This window comes from Anomaloglossus baeobatrachus, chromosome 6 (genome assembly GCF_048569485.1).
Source record: "Anomaloglossus baeobatrachus isolate aAnoBae1 chromosome 6, aAnoBae1.hap1, whole genome shotgun sequence".
Classification (NCBI taxonomy): Eukaryota; Metazoa; Chordata; class Amphibia; order Anura; family Aromobatidae; genus Anomaloglossus; species Anomaloglossus baeobatrachus.
The window spans coordinates 491,310,808-491,327,543 of NC_134358.1; positions in this window are offsets into that span (position 1 = coordinate 491,310,808).

Here is a 16,736-nt window from a genome sequence, read left to right on the forward strand (position 1 = left end):
CTCCTCCGGTTTTTTCCATGTCCTTTTGAGAATATACCCACCGAGGGCTTGCTACCCGCAACCCCCCGGCGTCATTTTTACCTTCGATGGCCAGTTTCTTTCAGTGTTTAACGTTTTATAATATGTAACAACAATATGTGCACAGAACAGAATATACACAATAATATGTAACCGCAATATGTACACAGGACAGAATATACTTAGTAGAACATAAACACAGTAAATACCTGTCGGGTTTAGAGCAAAGGGAAATTCCCGGGACCACGCACCGGACTCCCCCAGGGAGACCACCAGGAGCGAACCCCTATACAGGGGCTGTCTGGCGATCACCCCAGAAGGCCTAAATGCGCAGCAGCCGGGACACGAAAGGGCAACAGGTATAGTCCAAAAAATGTCCATACGTGATGTGAGTCCTAGGGTGGATATGAAACGGAAGGGACGGGGCAGAAGTGCCGACCAGAGACGGCAAACAGAGTCCGAGCACAGCTTGATGACACCAGGTGGAGTCCAGAGCCGGTGTCGGGTGTTTCAGCAGGATCCAAACAGCAATCAGGAGATGAGAGCAGCAAGGCAGGAGTACACAGGAAACAGTATACTCAGGCAACTAGACAAAGCTTAGGGGCGGGCTTTTAAACAGATGAACAGGAAGTAGGGCAACAGAACAGAAAACTCCATGTTAACAAAGGGCAAGATCCTTCAGAGGAAAACTGGAAATCCCGACAACTCTGACAGTACTCCCCCCCCAGAAACGGCCTCAGGACGGACCAGGGCCAGGCTTGTCCGGGTACCTCCGATGAAACTGAGCAACCTTCCGGGGCGCTCGGATGTTACCCACAGGTTCCCAGGAATCGTCCTCGGGGGAGTACCCCTGCCAACGTACCAGATACTGAAGCTGATGCCGATGGAGCCGGGAGTCAATAATGTCCTCAACCACAAACTGCTCCTGGCCATCAACCATCACTGGTGGAGGAGGAGGCACGATACGACCTTGAAACGTATTAGGGGAAACTGGTTTCAGCAGAGAAACGTGAAAGACCGGGTGTACCTTTAAATTGTGCGGCAACCTCAGCCGACAGGCCACAGAGCTCACTATCCCGGTGATCTTGAACGGACCTATGAATTTCTGCCCCAGCTTCTGTGAAGGAACACCTAGTTTCAGATTCTTGGTGGATAACCACACCGAGTCCCCTACCTTATACATGGGTGTCTGTTTCCGGTGAGTGTCCGCCGACTTCTTGTAACGCTCCTGAGCCGAAGCCAAAGAGTCCTTTAAAACCTCCAGATTCCGTTGTAGCTCCGTCAATCTGTCCTCCACCACTGGCACCGAAACCGCCACAGGTGACCTAGGCAAAATATTCGGATGGTAACCCAAGTTAGCGAAAAAGGGCGTTACCTTAGTGGAGCTGCTCTGAGTGTTGTTATACGAGAACTCCGCCAAAGGAAGCAGCTGCAACCAATCGTCCTGCAGATGGCTGACATAACATCGCAGGTACTGCTCCAGGGTTTGATTAGTCCGTTCGGTTTGCCCATTTGTCTGGGGATGGTATGCAGAAGACAAACAGACATCAATATGGAGTGCCGAACAAAACCCTTTCCAGAACTTAGAAGTGAACTGCACTCCCCGGTCAGAGATGATCTCATCCGGTACCCCATGCAACCGAAATATATTCTGGATAACCAAATCCACTGTCTCTGCGGCTGAGGGAAGACCGATACATGGAATAAAGTGAGCAGCCTTTGTCAACCGATCCACTACCACCAAAATGGTATTGTTACCGCCTGAGACGGGCAACTCCACAATAAAATCCATTGAGATGGATCCCCAAGGGCGAGATGGTACGGGTAACGGTTGAAGGAGTCCCGTAGGAGCCACACGAGGGACCTTGCACCGGGCACAAACCACACATGAGTGGACATAGTCTTTCACATCCTTTAAACAGGTAGGCCACCAGAAAAAACGACTCAGAAATTCCTGTGTCTTCTGTACCCCCTATGACCTGCCAACACGGAGTCATGGACCAACTCGAGAACCCGAAATCTTACAGCCTCCGGGACATAAATACGTCGCTCTCTCAACCACACACCATTCCGAAGGACAAGAGTCACATCATTCGGGGGGGCAGCAAGAAATACGTCACCATCATAGGCCAGCTTGATGTCCTTCCACAAGTTCTGGTCCCGGATTACTCCAACAAAATTGGCATCTGATAAAACGGTCTGAGACGGGGTTCCAGGCACGGAGTCCATGGCGTGGATTCGGGACAAGGCATCGGCTTTCCCATTACATGACCCTGGACGGTATGTAACGATAAAATTGAACTGGTTAAGGAACAGGCTCCAACGGGCTTGCCGTGAAGACAGGCACCTGGCAGATTTAAGGAATTCTAGGTTACGATGGTCTGTGAGAACTATCACTTGTTGCGCTGCTCCTTGTAAGTGGTGTCTCCATTCCTTAAAAGCAGAAATAATCGCCAACAATTCCTTGTCCGCAATGTCATAGTTCTTTTCTGCAGAGGACAACCGGCGAGAAAAGAAAGCACACGGGTGCAAGAGACTCTTGTCCCCAGTCCTTTGTGAAAGGATAGCCCCTAATGCATAATCGGAAGCATCGACTTCCACAATAAAAGGGAGTGCGGGATTCGGGTGTATTAGTATTGGCGCTGAGGTAAAACAAACCTTGAGATGATTGAAAGCTTCCTGGGCCTGGGCGGACCACACAAACTTCTGCCCTTTTTTGGTTAACAGGGTGATAGGACGGACGATCTCTGAAAAGTTGCGGATAAAGCGTCTGTAAAAGTTAGCAAAACCGACAAAGCGTTGTACCTCCTTGATGTTTCCCGGTTCTGGCCAGTCTAGAATTGCCCGTATCTTGCCAGACTCCATGTTCAGTCCCTGAGGAGAGATGACATATCCTAAAAATTGTATATTTGAGCAATGGAATTCGCACTTCTCCAGTTTAATATACAGGTGGTTATCCCTCAGACGGGTAAGTACGGTCTTGACGTGCTCTTGGTGTTCCTGTAGGGAATCAGAAAAGATCAAGATATCATCCAGGTAAATCACCATGAACTGGTCCATTATATCCCTAAAAATATCGTTGACTAGGTGTTGGAAAGCCGCAGGGGCGTTACAAAGTCCGAAAGGCATCACTAGATACTCATAATGTCCATACCGACATCTGAACGCTGTTTTCCACTCGTCCCCGGGACGTATGCGGAGAAGATTATATGCCCCACGGAGATCCAATTTAGTAAATATTTTGGCCTGTTGTACTCTCTCCAATAGTTCGGGAATCAACGGTAACGGATACCGGTTCCGGATGGTTATCTTATTTAGTTCCCGGTAGTCGATACAAGGTCTCAGAATCCCCTCTTTCTTTTTCACGAAAAAGATGGGTGCCCCTGCTGGTGAGGTAGAAGGTCGAATAAATCCCTTGGCTAGGTTTTCATCGATGTAATCTTTTAGTGCTTGTAACTCAGGTGCCGCCAACGGGTAGACATGACCAAACGGGATCTCTGCCCCTGGGAGTAAAGGCCCTGTCACACACAGAGATAAATCTGCGGCAGATCTGTGGTTGCAGTGAAATTGTGGACAATCAGTGCCAGGTTTGTGGCTGTGTACAAATGGAACAATATGTCCATGATTTCACTGCAACCACAGATCTGCCAAAGATTTATCTCTGTGTGTGACGGGGCCTTTAGTCTATGGGACAATCATACGGTCTATGCGGGGGTGCCGATCTGCTTTTTTTTTTGTCGCATATATCAGCGAAGTCATTATAAACCGGGGGTAGAACAGGTATCTGTACAGTGCCCTCCGCATTCGGTGTTACTGGAACCGGTACAGTTGGACTAATGGTCGGACCACTCTGGGGTGGGAAGGATATTTCTTTAGTCTCCCAATCGATGACTGGATTTGTAGACCGCAGCCAAGGAATTCCTAAAATTATCGGAAAATGGGGAGAAGAAATCAACATGAAAACAAGGGTCTCCTGCTGACCTGGTTTCATCACACATTCAAGGGGTACTGTCTCCCGATCAACTGGTCCGGAAACCAATGGAGAACCATCTACCGTCTCCATGGTAACCGGTGAGGATCTTTGTTGAGTCTGGATACCGTGTTTCCTGGCAAAAGAAGAGTCCATGAAATTTCCCCCTGCTCCAGAGTCTATCATAGCAGATGTAGGAATTAACTGTCCCTCCCACCGTATCTGAATGGGAAGAGAGCAATGGGTGTATTTCCCTTCTGGGTCCTTAGGTGAAGTTGACATCAATGTCGAGGGAAATACCGCATCCAGGTGTAAACTTGCCTCAGAGATATCGGACTCTGCGTCCGTGTTGTCACACTCTGCCATTGCTGCCAGTACCTTATTCGGGCGATTTGGACGTTTTGGGCAGTCAATCAGAAAATGGTCCGATTGACCACAATAGAAACACAAACGCTCACGGAGCCGATGTTCACGACGTTTGTTGGTCTCTCGCCTTTGTAGAGAGTCCACTTGCATAGGAACATCCTCGGCCTCCCGTGGCATCTTGTGAGCGGGTTCTCTAGAAGGAAATGCAAAGTTGGTTACCCGGTTTACAGCTGCCCATTTTTCCTGTCTGCGTTCCGTCAAGCGGGTATCGATACGCACACAGTGTTGGAGAAACAGTTCAAAATCCTGTAGAGATTCGGCACGAGCTAACTCGTCCATGATGGTACCGGACAGACCCTTTCTGAAAACTGACAATAGCGCATTGTTTCCCCAGTCGGTGTCTACCACTAACCTTTTGAACTCAGTGGCGTATACGACGACAGACCGCTTTCCCTGACGTAAGGAAAGCAGAGCCGATTCAGCGGTAGCACGGAGATTAGGATCATCAAACATTTGCGCCATTGCTGTTAAAAAGTCATCCAGGTTATTTAAACGGATATCACGATTCTCAATCATAGGATTAGCCCAAGCCAGTGCTCGTGAGGTTAACAACATGATTATACATAACACGTTTGACCGGTCAGACCGGTAATAATCAGCATGTACATCAAAAAACAGTATACACTGGTTAACAAACCCACGGAACTGACTTCGATCACCACTGAAGCGAAATGGAGGTAACCTAGGCATATAGGGAGCTGATACGGATGTAGCGGGGGTGGCTTCCTGAGCCTTCATTCTGGTTTGCAAATCCTGAATAGCCGGACCCAGTACCTGGTGATCATGGCCCAGCTGTACCTCCACATCTCTAAGCTTAGTTTGCACCGCCTCCATCTCCTGCTGCAAGGAGTTAATCATGGAGAGAAGCTGATCTACTCGTGTCTCCGTCATTGCCCCAGCGAAATCCTCTTATTGGCCTGAGTATAATGTAATACTATTGTATGTACTGAGGATTTCGATTGCGTTAGGGCAATGACAACCAGAGACGGGTTCTCGGTGCAAAGACGTTTTATAATATGTAACCACAATATGTGCACAGAACAGAATATACACAATAATATGTAACCGCAATATGTACACAGGACAGAATATACACAGTAGAACATAAACACAGTAAATACCTGCCGGGTTTAGAGCAAAGGGGAATTCCCGGGACTGCGCACCGGACTCCCCCAGGGAGACCACCAGGAGCGAACCCTTATACAGGGGCTGTCTGGCGATCACCCCAGAAGGCCTAAATGCGCAGCAGCCGGGACACGAAAGGGCAACAGGTATAGTCCAAAAAATGTCTGTACGTGATGTGAGTCCTAGGGTGGATATGAAACGGAAGGGACCGGGCAGAAGTGCCGACCAGAGACGGCAAACAGAGTCCGAGCACAGCTTGATGAGACCAGGTGGAGTCCAGATCCGGTGTCGGGTGTTTCAGCAGGATCCAAACAGCAATCAGGAGATGAGAGCAGCAGGGCAGGAGTACACAGGAAGCAGTATACTCAGGCAACTAGACAAAGCTTAGGGGCGGGCTTTTAAACAGATGAACAGGAAGTAGGGCAACAGAACAGAAAACTCCATGTTAACAAAGGGCAAGATCCTTCAGAGGAAAACTGGAAATCCCGGAACTCTGACACTAAGTCTCTTGCTTGGCTGTACACTGCTTCTGGGTCTGCTCATATTACTTCTGGGGCCGTTCATTATACTTCATACATATGCACTGATTCCCCCATCCACTGACAGTCCCCACATCTCTGATTGGTTGCAGTTAGATGCGCCTCCACCCTGTGTGGCAGCGTGTCTGACTGCTTTCAATCAGAGGTGTTGTGTGTGCGTACCTATGGTGTAAAAATAAATAAATAAATTGGCGTAGGGTCCCCTCATATCATGATACCCAGCACAGATAAAACATACGGCTAAAGGCTGCAGCCCGCAGCCGTGCTGTTATCTTAGCTATGTAGCAAAATAAGAGAGACTGCATACGGTTCCGTGGACTCATGCATCTGGCATCCAAAGAGTTAAATTTTGGTCTCGCCTGACCAGGCAATTCTCTTAAAATCTTGAGTTTTTAGTGAGTTTTTGATGCTTGAAATTTTCGCTGAGTTAAAAATGTAGCTTCTTATAGTTCCAGCAAAGTGTGTAGGATTTATAGTACTGTACTTTTTTAACTCAATGTAAACTAACCTGCAGTGCGTGTTTTCAAATTTGCAACATGTCAATCACGGGCATACATATAAATCATGGAGCCCTATAACAGATTTGGGCCTGAACAGCTCTGTATATGGCTTCAAACTGGGTGAGGAACAGACAAACTCAGCTACAAAAGGTGAGGTTGTGGAAGACAGTTTCATGTCCCAGGTCATACATCACGGCAAGACTGAGCACAGAAACAAAGCATCTTAAACCTATTTTGAGTGTATTACAGTGTTAACTTGAACCCTATAGCAGTTATATTTGCGTTGATCCAACTTTTGGTAAGGAGAATAGAACTAAAAAAATCGACTTTCATGGATTTTCATGCATATTTTCCCCTTTGCTCCTTTTGTTTTATTTTTCTATCTTCAGTGATGATTTTTTCCTTTTTCTCAGTGAACCTCATCAGACTTCTTGGAGTGATCTTATTGGGTTACTACAAGCTATTTACTATTGCTCTGCCCATACTGCACTTATCTATGCAGCTGTTTATAGAGCTGCATTACTTGTTTGCCTGTTTTCTTGAACAGTCTATAGAATATCTACTTATTATCATCAGATAGATTTGTCTGCGGTATTGTGCAGATTTAATTCATTAGTGAATAGATTTCTATTCTCCCATGTCATGTCCCTCGATTCCTTAATGGACAATTACCGTAGGTTTTACACAAACTTTGTGAATAGTTGTTGACCAGCCTCGGGGAGAACAGACGTAGCAAGTGTTTATTTTGTGCACTTGTTTTGCAGCTGTTCCATGTTCCTCTTTACGGATCTGAATTGTACAGAGCAGCAGAGATTGTCGGGCAGCTGGGCCAAGTGCTGGCCGCTCAACAGCTACCAGCCTCCAGATGTTCATTTCGGAGATGTCTTGCATCACTTGTTTTCTCTGAGGCTCTCAAAGAAAAAAACCAAAAGAATCATGATTATTGTCACTGTCTGGTAAAATATTCAGAATAATCCAAACTGCCTCTGCTGTATAAAGTCTCATTAAAAAAGGTCCATGTCAATTATAACAATAGAGTAGACAACACATTGATATAAAAGACAATTTATCAGACATTCATTGTTGTAATTTTGAAAGCCCAGTACCGCAAGTTATGTGGGAAGAGGGGTATAAAAACCTACAGACATCATTTTCTTTATAATTAAACTCTGCCAGTCTTATGTATTTCATTGACAAAAAAAGACAGCTGCACTCTGAAATGCTAAATTGTGCAAACAATGAATGCAAGAATATACTGTATATATACTAGCTGTAGTACCCGGCGTTGCCCGGGATAGTAACTGTCTCTCTGTTTCTCTCCCAGTCTCTGTTTGTCTGTCTCTATGTCTCTCTCTCTATCTCTTTGTCAGTCTGTCTCTTTCCTTGTCTGTCTGTCTCATTCCCTGTCTGTCTTACTATCTCTTTCCCTGTCTGTCTCTTTCCCTGTCTGTCTCTCTAGCTCTTTCCCTGTCTGTCTCCATCTGTCTCTTTCCCTGTCTGTCTCTTTCTTTGTCTGTCTCCTTCTGTCTCTTTCCATGTCTTTTTCCCTGTCTGTCTTTTTGTCTGTGTCTGTCTATCTCTTTCCCTGTCTGTCTGTCTCTTTTCCTGTGTCTGGCACCTTTCCAAAACTGTGGGTAAACAACTTTGTTTCAAGTATGTGTTGCTCATTCAAACCCACCTGTCAAAAGTAACAGGTGTGGGCAACATGAAAATCACAACTGAAACCAGGAAAAAGGGGAGAGGTTGACTCAATCTTTGAATTTGTGTCTCTATGTGCCACACTAAGCATGCAGAGCAGAAAGTGAAGAAGAGAACCGTCCCACCGCGACAAGGTGTACCCCAAATGTATTTAAATGCTGCACATGGCATGATAAATTTTGTGCAAATCAAGGGGCACTTTTTTGTCATCTAATGGCTGGAATGTACAGTCACTTACAGTATTTTTATTTTTGCTTTCATTGCAATTGTGCATGGTATTATAAGGACTGGCTTCTTTGCTCAATTCTTCTCTGTCTGCTACGTGGATGTATTCTGTTGGACACACAAGTACGATAGTTAAAATTAAACACTAAAAAGGAATTACGATAATGTTTTTTACACTCCTATTTCTAGTCTTTGTATGGTCACATATAACACTGTATAATATACTATAGACTTCAAAGATTGTAAGGGGAAATCTATCAAACTGATTAAATCTTACAAAGAAAATGGTTCCTTAGCCCGGTGCTCTGCTTTGTTCTCTTCTATTTCATGTTACCTAAAGGACTTTGATCTTACACTTTGCTGGAAGACGATAGTTGTCCTAGGTTAATAGGTAACTGTAGAAGCTCATAGTAACAAGTGGTGTCGTGTGCCAAGCTGCTTGGGTAAAGTGGACACCCGTGATTAAAGAATTCCCAGGTGAAAGGCTGCTACATTTAATGTAACAGCCAAAGTGACACCACATTTCTCAGAACGTTCATTTATAGTCTTAAAAAAATACATTTATATATATATATACTAGAAGGTGGCCCGATTCTACGCATCGGGTATTCTAGAATTTACGTATTGTGTAGTTCATGTATGATTTTTGTTATATATATATATATAGATGTTGTTGTGTGTAGTTACCAAGTGTTTGTGTAGGGGCTGTACATGTTCTGGGTGTTGTCTGGGTGTGACGGGGGGTGAGAGCGGTGTTGTATGTGTGTTGCGTGTGTTGCGTTGTTTGTGGAGCGCTGTGTGTCTGTAGCGTTGTGTGTGTGTTGCGCGGTTTGTGTGTGTGTGGTGTGTTTTGGGGGAGGTATGTTTTGTGCAATGTGTGTGTTGTGCGGTATGTGCGTATATTTGTGTGTGCCGCGGTGTTTGTGTGTTGGGTGTTGTGTGTGTGCAGCGTTGTCTGTGTGTGTGGGTGTCTGTGTAGGGCAGTTGTTTGTGGTTCCCAGTGTGTGTGTGTGTGGTGTGTTGTGCAGTGCGCGCGCGTGTGTGTGTGTGTGTGTGTGTGTGTGTGTTGGGGGGAGGTGCGCACTCCCAAACGTGCTCCATCCCCCATGCAGCGCACTCCCCATCGTGCTCCATCCCCCATGCAGCGCACTCCCCATCGTGCTCCATCCCCTATGCTGCGCACCCCCCATCGTGCTCCATCTCCCATGCTGCGCACTCCCAAACGTGCTCCATCCGCCATGCTGCGCACTCCCAAACGTGCTCCATCCGCCATGCTGCGCACTCCCAAACGTGCTCCATCCGCCATACTCCGCACTCCCCATCGTGCTCCATCCCCGATGCTGCGCACCCCCCCATCATGCTCCATCCCCGATGCTGCGCACCCCCCCATCGTGCTCCATCCCCCATGCTGCACCAGCATCAGCCTCTCTGCCCCCAGCATCAGCTTCTCTGCCCCCAGCATCAGCCTCTCTCCTCCCAGCATCAGCCTCTCTCCTCCCAGCATCAGCCTCTCTCATCCTAGCATCAGCCTCTCTCCTCCCAGCATCAGCCTCTCATCTCTGTCCCCAGCATCAGCCTCTCTCCTCCCAGCCTTCCCCAGCATCAGCCTCTCTCCTCCCAGCCTCCCTCCTCCCACCCTCCCCCAGCATCAGCCTCCCTCTCCCAGCCTCCCCCAGCATCAGCCTCCCCCAGCATCAGCCTCTCTTCTCTCAGCCTACCTCTCCCAGCCTCCCTCCTCCCAGCCTCCCTCAGCATCAGCCTCCCTCTCCCAGCCTCCCCAAGCATCAGCCTCCACCAGCATCAGCCTCTCTCCTTCCAGCCTCCCCCAGCATCAGCCTCCGCCAGCATCAGCCTCTCTCCTTCCAGCCTCCTCCAGCATCAGCCTCCCTCTCCCAGCCTTCCCCAGGATCAGCCTCTCTCCTCCCAGCCTCCGTCCTCCCAGCCTTCCCCAGCATCAGCTTTCCCCTCCCAGCCTCCCTCAGCATCAGCCTTCCCCAGCATCAGCCTCTCTCCTCCCAGCCTCAGCCTCTCTCCTTCCAGCCTCCCCCAGCATCAGCCTCTCTCCTTCCAGCCTCCCTCAGCATCAGCCTCCCCTTCCCAGCCTTCCCCAGGATCAGCCTCTCTCCTCCCAGCCTCCTTCCTCCCAGCCTCCCCCTCCCAGCCTCCCTCAGCATCAGCCTTCTGCTCCCAGTCTCCCCCAGCATCAGCCTCCCCAAGCATCAGCCTCCACCAGCATCAGCCTCTCTCCTTCCAGCCTCCCCCAGCATCAGCCTCTCTCCTTCCAGCCTCCCTCAGCATCAGCCTCCCGTTCCCAGCCTTCCCCAGGATCAGCCTCTCTCCTCCCAGCCTCCTTCCTCCCAGCCTCCCCCTCCCAGCCTCCCTCAGCATCAGCCTTCCCCTCCCAGTCTCCCCCAGCATCAGCCTCCCCAAGCATCAGCCTCCACCAGCATCAGCCTCTCTCCTTCCAGCCTCCCCCAGCATCAGCCTCCCCAAGCATCAGCCTCCACCAGCATCAGCCTCCCTCGTCCCAGCCTCCCCCAGCATCAGCCTCCCCCTCCCAGCCTCCCCCAGCATCAGCCTCTCTCCTCCCAGCATCAGCCTCTCTCATCCCAGCATCAGCCTCTCTCCTCCCAGCATCAGCCTCTCCTCTCTGTCCCCAGCATCAGCCTCTCTCCTCCCAGCCTTCCCCAGCATCAGCCTCTCTCCTCCCAGCCTCCCCCAGCATCAGCCTCCCCCAGCATCAGCCTCTCTTCTTCCAGCCTCCCCCAGCATCAGCCTCTCTCCTTCCAGCCTCCCCCAGCATCAGCCTCCCTCTCCCAGCCTTCCCCAGGATCAGCCTCTCTCCTCCCAGCCTCCGTCCTCTCAGCCTTCCCCAGCATCAGCTTTCCCCTCCCAGCCTCCCTCAGCATCAGCCTCTCTCCTCCCAGCCTCAGCCTCTCTCCTTTCAGCCTCCCCCAGCATCAGCCTCTCTCCTTCCAGCCTCCCTCAGCATCAGCCTCCCCTTCCCAGCCTTCCCCAGGATCAGCCTCTCTCCTCCCAGCCTCCCCCTCCCAGCCTCCTTCAGCATCAGCCTTCCCCTCCCAGTCTCCCCCAGCATCAGCCTCCCCCTCCCAGCCTTCCCCATGATCAGCCTCTCTGCTCCCAGCCTCCTCCAGCACGCCGTGCTCCTCTGCCGACACTCACACACCCGATCGCATCCACTCACACACACCCGATCGCATCCACTCACACACACCCGATCGCATCCACTCACACACACCCGATCGCATCCACTCACACACACCCGATCGCATCCACTCACACACACCCGATCGCATACACTCACACACACAGACACTGACGATATCGCACATACGCGCTCACACTCACAACATCCAGAGATACCACATGCCTCTGGCCATGTGATCCTCCGTCAGGTCCTGGAAGGTCACAACAGCACAGTATCGAGGCCGAGAAGCAAGCGATATCGCCGGATGCTGTGAGTGTGTGGATGCGATGTGAGGTGTGTGTGAGGTGTGTGTGAGGTGTGTGTGAGGTGTGTGTGAGAGTGAGTGTGATCTGATGTGTGTGTATGTTTGTGTGTGTGCTGTTATGTGTGTGCGTGTGGATCTTCCGCCGCAGCAGGACCTTGATGCGCTTGCAACCATGCGAGCATGGTTACCAACGTATCCACACCACTCCCGTGCGAGCGGGGGCCGGGGGGGGGGGGTGGGGGTGGGGGGGGGAGTACAGTACTCACCTCCGTGACAGCCGTGTCAGTTCGGGGAATGCGCGGGGGGGGAGGGGGGGGGGAGTACAGTACTCACCTCCGTGACAGCCGTGTCAGTTCGGGGAATGCGCGCGGGGAGGGAGGGGGCGGGGCCAGAGCTAGCGTGCATTGCGTGAGGGGGGCGGGGCGTGGCGTGGCCGAATTGCCAATGCCTGCAGGGTGCCGGGGCGAGAGGCCAATCTGTGGGGGGGCGGAGCCTGGGCGAGCAGCTGGCCAATCCGTGTGGGGGGCGCAGCCTGGGCGAGCGGCCAATCCGTGGGGGGGGGCGGGGCCATGGCGAGCCCAGCGGCCAATCAGCTTTGTGTCACCGTAAGGACACAATTTTGGAGCATGACAGACAGACAGATAGACAGACAGACAGACAGACAGACAGACAGAATAAGGCAATTATATATATAGGGATATATATATATATATATATATATATATATATATATATATATATATATATATATATATATATACAGTATATATTTTCTTAAATATTTTAGCCCGGTCAGAGTAGGCTCTGTGATCTGACCGAATAACCCCCTACCAGCCTTTTATCCTTTTAGAGAAAAATAAAGGAGGTGCGTTCAAATTCTACTCCTTCATGATAAGTGTTAGATTATATTCTGAAGATAAAATAGCAGGGTAACGATAAAATATAACTTTTAATATTTTCTTTAAAATCAGGGGAACATAACAGACACTTTACACATATAGTGATAATCCGATACTAAAGAAGGTTATCAGAAACCAGAAGGTCAACTGACCTGTATCGGAAAAGACACCAAAAGCCCACTACACAATGAAAACTTTAGAGGCTCAAAGAAGCCCGATAAATGGAAAAATCTCACCGGTATCTCTATTGTTCGATTTCCTGGTGATAAAAGGATCTCAGAGGGGGAGCCACTTAATACATAGCTACCACAAACCCCTCAAAAAATGATCCATAGGTGGCGTACTCCAGTCTCCCTACGCGTTTCATCGTACAGCACTCATCAGGGGAGCTTTTCTGGATTAGAGTCAAGAGTAGCATACCTCTTGTGCAGAGGTAGACGCCATGTTATGTTCCCCTGATTTTAAAGAAAATATTAAAAGTTATATTTTATCATTACCATGCTATTTTATCTATTCCTCTCCATTTGGGTAATTGCTCCTGTTATTGATATTAGATTATATTCTGCAATATTTTATGGTTATAAAATCTAAGGGTTTTCACGTTGCAGAACTGTGATTTTCCGTGCGCTGTGGCTTTTTTGTGCTTTACCTGCACTTTCTATGAAACCACGCAAATTCACAATTGGTTTTGGAGCACAATTCTGTTTCAACGAAAATCCAGCCTGATCTTATCTGGAAGAACAGTATCAATTAAATGATTAAAGCATATACTATTCTGTTTTGTTTTTTTTTTTAATAATTGGTTGTCATTACTAAAGGCCCCTTTACACGCAACGACATCGCTAATGAGATGTCATTGGGGTCACAGAATTCGTGACGCACATCCGGCCTTGTTAGCGACCGCTAACGATCAAAAATACTCACCAAATCGTTGATCATTGACACGTCGTTCATTTTCCAAATATCGTTGATCTTTTGGGACGTAGGTTGCTCGTCGTTCCTGATGCAGCACACATCGCTATGTGTGACACCCCAGGAACGACGAACAACTGCATTCATGCGTACTCCGGCAACAAGGTGGGAGTGTCCTTCATGCGGCTGCTCCCTGCCCCTCCGCTTCTATTGGTGGCCTTCTGTGTGATGTTGCTGTGACGCCGCACGAACCGCCCCCTTAGAAAAGAGGTTGTTCGCCGGCCCCAGCTACGTCGTTAGGAAGGTAAGTATGTGTGACGCGTACTACCGATTTTGTTTGCCACGGGCAGCGATTTGCTCGTGACGCACAAATGACAGGGGTGGGTGCGATCGCTAGCGATATCACAGCGTGTAATGCGCCCTTTAGTCCTGTCCTGGGACCAATTGTTGGACTATGGAAATTTCTGGACTGCCAGATGCCGGGAATAATACACACACAGAAATAAAAAAAATATTCCCCAAAAAAACAAAAAAGGTTTAATTTTTGTCTGCTTATCATTAGCACTTTGCTTTGTGTTGTCCCTCTCCTATTCTTCCTGAAAATTACTGGCGCTTTCTGCATTGGCTGAGAATGGTGTAGTCAGTGCCGTACTACGCATTTATGCAATTACCATATTTTTCAGTTTATAAGACGCACCAGATTATAAGACGCATCCCAAATTTAAGGGAGAAAAATAGGAAAAATGTATTTTTAATGCTAAAATGAGGGTACGTTTTATCATCCTAGTGTGTATTAATCCGAATGCTCACCGGCGAGGAGTGGCGGTGGTGGGGCGGCTCAGGAAGGTCACAGGAGGCAGGGTCAGCGATGCTCCGGGCTCAGAGGAGGGGGTGTTGTGTCTCAGGAGGGTCAGTGGACGAAGGGTCGGCAATACTGTGGTCTCAGGGGTGTCGCGACAGCGAGCGCCAATCATCTGCCGGTGTCCTGGGGGGTGTTACTGCAGTGGAGTGACTCAGGAGGGTCACAGAACGGGGTGTTGGGGTGTCACTACAGTGGCAGGTGCCTGATCTGACTTGACTGTGGGCCCCTTTGAATCGCCCACGGTTGACGCAATGGATTTCAAGAAAATGATCGAGGAGGAGGCACATGCACAGAAAGGCCTCCTCGGCCATTTTCTTAAAGTCCATCGCATCAACCGTGGGCGATTCAATAGAGCCCGCAGTCAAATCAGGCGCCCGCATCACTGCAATGACACCTTCAGTGTCGCCGACCCTGCCTCCTATGACCCGCACCCCACTGCCACCTTGGTAAGCCATATCTGCATTGTAAGATGCACCCCCAATATACACCAAGTTTTGGGCGGAAAAAAGTGCGTCTTAAAATCCGGAAAATATGGTACATATTTTTTTAAAGCTCTGATTCTTTTATACAGTGTGCTTACATCTACATACAAGACAGTTTATGTGGGTTCTGGGAAGCAAAGTTAAAATACACATTCACATATATAGCCCCCTGACAAAGGTTCGGTGAAACGCATGTCGGGGTTTGGTATCACACACTGCAGGATCTCACTATTACCAGGTACTTTTAGCACACTACTATATAGTTTGTTTTCCACCTAAATGCACTGTCACCTTGTTATGCCATGCACTGCATATTCTTTATAGCATCAATGTTGTACTACTTATTATACCCATATTTACCTTTCCAGTTAATCAATATTGATTGATTTATTTATATACCCAATTATCTTTTTTGTGTATCCACTATTTATTTGACTGTTCTATTATATTATATATATATATATATATATTTATTATTTTTTTTTAAAACTTATAGTATTATTGGTGCACTGTTTATTTATCATTTTGTTTCTTCTGTCTGAGACCTTTACACTGATGAATATCATTTTACTATTATCATATGAATTGCGTGTCATCCATCGCCCATCGGTCACGTGACCCTTCTCTCTGCTGTAATCGGATCATGTGCATTTAAATGTAATTGTTTAATAAAGTATATTTATTTTTTCTACATTTATGACTTATTGTTGGTTCTTCCTGTGCTTCTCCCCATAGCCCATATCTGTTCATAAAGGGGAGATCCAAGATTTAAATGCGAACATAAAGCCTCGAAACTGGGTAAAACAAAATGTTAATTTTAGTCATTGAAAATATGTCTAATCTTTACGTTCCTTCCTATGTACATTTTATTCAATATACAACTGCTTTAAGAATTTATGTTTAATGTTTTAAATGTCTTTTGTGCTTCTGGCAGTTTGTGTCTGTCACCGGCCCCTGTATATGGCTGACAAGTGCGGGTTGACATATAGGATCATTAAGGCAGAGAATGGAATAAGCTAATATTAATGGAATCTCTGGTATTACAAACTTCTTGACGTGGCAGCATAAACCTGAAATGTTAATACGCTCATTGCTACATGTGCTGTAGAAGCTTTAGCTATGGACTTGGGAGAAGTGACAGCTGTAGATTTTACACGTCATTCCAATTCCAACATTTTGCATGGAGAACAAGCCAACAAATGTACGCATTAAGAAAGCCATAGTGTGCCATAATAACTATCGACCAGAAGTTTGGTGATAGAAACGAAGTGAGAAATGTAGATGTTTTGGTAGCCATGCTTAAAGCGCACCAATCACCAGGATTTTCCTATATAACCTAAAGCCAGCTATACTGGTTACTGGTGCTATCATGCTGATTCTATAGATACCTTTAGTTATCAGCTCGGATTTACAGTGATGGCCAAAAGTATTGGCAACCCTGCAATTCTGTCAGAGAATGCTAAGTTTCTTCCTGAAAATGATTGCAATCACAAATTCTTTGGTATTATTATCTTCATTCAATTTGTCTTCAATGAAAAAAAAAATTGTCATAAAGCCAAATTGGATATAATTCCACACCAAACATAAAAAAGGGGGTGGACAAAAGT